Here is a 3,909-nt window from a genome sequence, read left to right on the forward strand (position 1 = left end):
TCCAGTTTTTTTTTCTTTTTCTTCCTCCGCCTAGCATAGCTTTGGTCTTCTATGACTTTGCTATCTGCCAGCGTGATTTTTTTTTTGCATGTGTATATTGGTGTTGGCTGTGCGCATTCTAATTATGCAAAGGCCGGGTGTATTCATTGTGTTTGTACCACCTTAATGCTTCATTATGAATCAATAGAAACACCTTTTTTTTAAAAGCAGATACCATCAGCGAAAGGCCGTTGCTTGATAAAATAACATGGCAAGTGAAATAAAATTGTAGAGTGAAACACGCCAATAGACCATTAACTCAAATTGGTTGCGCGTTTTAGGTCAACAACTCGGAATATGGTTAATTCGGCTCGTAAACATTAATATTTTTTTTCAAATGCATGAACTTTTTTAAACTCTGTAAAAAAATCAAATTTTTGAAAAAAAATTAGTTCAACAGAAAAGACAGTGAGCATTTTAGAATTCATGTGTATTTTCATATTCATGAACTTCATGTAGATTTTTTTATTTCATGAAAAAAAACAAATTCATCAACTTTTCAAAAAAAAATTGAACCTTTCCAAATCCTCAAGCTTTTTTCAAATCCACGAACACTTATTCTAAACCTGCGTACATTTTTTTGAATTTGTGAACAATTATAGAAAATCATGAACTATTTCAAATTTACAAGCCATCTTTTTCTATTTCATGAAAATTTTAAAATTTTCATTAAATTTTTTTATCTAAAAACCATCCCTCTTTTTTCGAAGAACAACATACCTATACTATAGGAAAATAGGAGCAAAAAAATGAGCAAGCGGGTGGGAGCCATCTAGCGAGCATTACTGGGCCAGGCCCATGTGGACAACACCCAGGGCACTGGTTCCCCAAGTGGCTCTGAGCAATTAAACAATCGTCACCCCTTGAGGGGCTCCCGCAAGGGTCACTGTTTTGGCCTGGGAGTATGCGAAGTGGTGCGTCCAGCTAGCGTCACGTGTCGCATGTTGAGTACTCCCTCTAGATTTTGGTTTTTTTTATTTTACTATATGTGTTTTTGGATTTTAGATGGGATTTTGGGGCTGATTTGGCTTTTCGGGTTTTGCCTCATTTTTCCTAGGTTTGGACGTGTTTGGACGTGTTCACGGATAGAGACAGGGGGAGGCCATCCAAGTGTAGTTACCAAATGTTCCCCCTTTTCCAAGAAAAAATGAAATAAATTAAACCAAATGTCCACCTTGATACAACCTTACTTTAACAAAATGCCTCTAAACGAATAGCAATTCAATCATACAATTTAAATCGGAAAGCATCGATGTTCAACTAGTTTTTAAAATCCATCGATCCCAAAACCACAAGAACTGGTGCCAAAGACCTCACTCCTCAAAAGTGGCCTTCATCTCAAAGCTTCCTCTTCTCAAACTCAAACTTCTTCAAAGGCACATATAGATCAGTTACTATGCCTATTGAGCGTCATCCAACAATGCATCAATATATGAAGGCTTGACCTCCACCGTTTGGTACGACGTTCACGCCCGTCCAGACTAGACAATGATGTGATCAACAAATGATAATGTTGAGGAAATTATTTAAAGGACCAACCCGTAAAGTAACAAGAAGCAAAACTTACGAGCTCTACGAGTGATACATTCATTATACACCTTCTTTGCACTTGTGCATGCACACTGCAATACTTGTTGATGGCCTTTTGAATGGTGTAACATCTATGGAGTAGCGACTTTGCATCGCGATCATGGATCACTTCAATGTTGTAGGGCGCGCAGTGCTTTTGTTTATTAAATCAAACATGCACACTTTTCCAAAATGCCGCATTCCGCCTCATGCCTTGAAACTCTGCACTTGTGGCCAACCAGCCTCACACACAACAATTCATCCTCACCAAGTTCGTGGTCATCATATTTCCTTCAATGACAACAATGACAATGCCAAAATATTCTGCTATGGCGTCGAATACTTGTTGGGTATGGCATCCACCATGGGCGGTGTCGGCATGGGAAGATGGTTCCTAGGGGCTGATGGGATCCGGTGTGGAATGGCGGTGTAGGCCTAGGCGGGCAGACGTTTAGGTAGAGGGGCAGAGGTTTGGCAAGGCCAAGGCGTCGACCGAAGTGGTGCAATGGTGGTGGCGGTCTCCGAGGCTGCAGATACAGAGCACGGGGGAGGGAAGAAGTGGGGACAAAAGGGCTCTGGATGGGGTATTTGGATAGGCCGGTGGTGTCGGAGCCCAACATGGCAGATATTGGGACTTCCCCAAACCTCCCCAGTTTGGTTCCAATTCATGAAAATTCGAACACCTGATCCGGAGAATTTTGATGACCCCGTTTGATGGCAAAATAATGAAAGGTCCGGCAGGCGAATTGGAGATCCACGTTGGAGATGCCCTGAGTGGGACTTTGTTAAGCTAGAAAATTGCTTCACACCAATGGATATATAAGACATAGTATAAAGAAGATTCCACTGTGAACGCGACGCCAAGAGGATTTATGTTCATGGCATTACGAGCACACTAGGATATCGGCTTCTAGTACATACCCAGAAACAAAGAGAGGATGCCTCAACGGCATCTGGTTGCGGCGACGACGGATGATCCACGAGGGATAAGCAGTTTAAAAGTGCCGTCCCCTACTCCCATCTTAATTACTATAGTGCTCCGGTCGAACAAATTGTGTGGCCTCCAGTTCTATTTACAGTCACAAAAAAATCTTGGCTGAAGAAAAATGATGGTTCAAGTTAAACAATGTTGAACGCTACCGCTTCTTTGAGAAATTTCAGGGAACGATGCTGAAGCCTCAACTTATGTCTAATGACCCTTCTTTAGTAGACAATTCCCTCAGCGTAAGTCAATTAGTTCCAACAAGATCCGATTTCTCAAACAAAAAAAAGTTCCACCCCAAGATCCTGGATTTGCCCTCCACATTAGTTACCTACTCAAAAAAGAGCTAAATGCATCAGTATTCAGTAGGACATTTGCTTCTTGTTTCATCTTATCGAACGAAATTCCAACAAAGCTTCGGTCGACCACATCGGATGTTGAAGTACACTTTCAGAGAACTGTTGCTTCTCACGAAACAAGAGGAACCAACATTTCTCTGATCAAATCATGGAGCAAAATGATGTCCCCAGCTGCCACAGCGGTATCTCGATGCTGGCAAAACCGACTGCCTACGTCAGTAAATCAGTTCGGAGTGGACAGTTTCAAAGGTGAGCTCCACGGCTGCAACATCGGGAAACCCTACTTAGATCCAGTGGACTCTGCATAAGCAGAAGCAAGTGGGCTGGGATACAAAACTACTGCCGGTTCACCTTTTCAGTTCCATCCCATTTCCAGATTTCAGGAGTAGATCGGCAGCACCATCACCAGGATCAGGCTCTTTGTGATACTTCCACAGGCATAGCATTCTGGTATGCCATCACCTTGACATTTCGCTGAAAAAGATCTTGCTTGGCCATCATCACCTGGACTAAGTTCAACTTTTGTGCCTTGTACATTTTCAAATATTTTGCAGCATGACCTCTTGACTCGGTCCAGTCTGAGGAAGCAGCTTCCTCGTTCAACTCAATAGATAATAAATGTATCTTGAGAATCGCAGAAAATGAGACTGAAGAGATAACAACGAAACAGGAAATGAGAAGTACGTCTAGAAAACCTGCTTATTAAGAGCAAAAAAGTAGGCATCATGGTCACAGTGCCTAAAATAAATAAAAAAGATATGGATGAGAACATATATAAAAGGCCGTAATTGTTGCGAAAAAGATGATATGCAGACAAAATTTCTACCTTACAAGAAAAACAAATAACTTGCAAGCTCATGAAGTGAGGAGATTTATTGATACTTTATTTTTTTAACTCGTCAGTTTGTATGCAAAGGCATGTCCTCTATATTTACATAAATCAGAAATTTATGCACTCAA

This window comes from Triticum dicoccoides, chromosome 5B (genome assembly GCF_002162155.2).
Source record: "Triticum dicoccoides isolate Atlit2015 ecotype Zavitan chromosome 5B, WEW_v2.0, whole genome shotgun sequence".
In the NCBI taxonomy this organism is placed as follows: Eukaryota; Viridiplantae; Streptophyta; class Magnoliopsida; order Poales; family Poaceae; genus Triticum; species Triticum dicoccoides.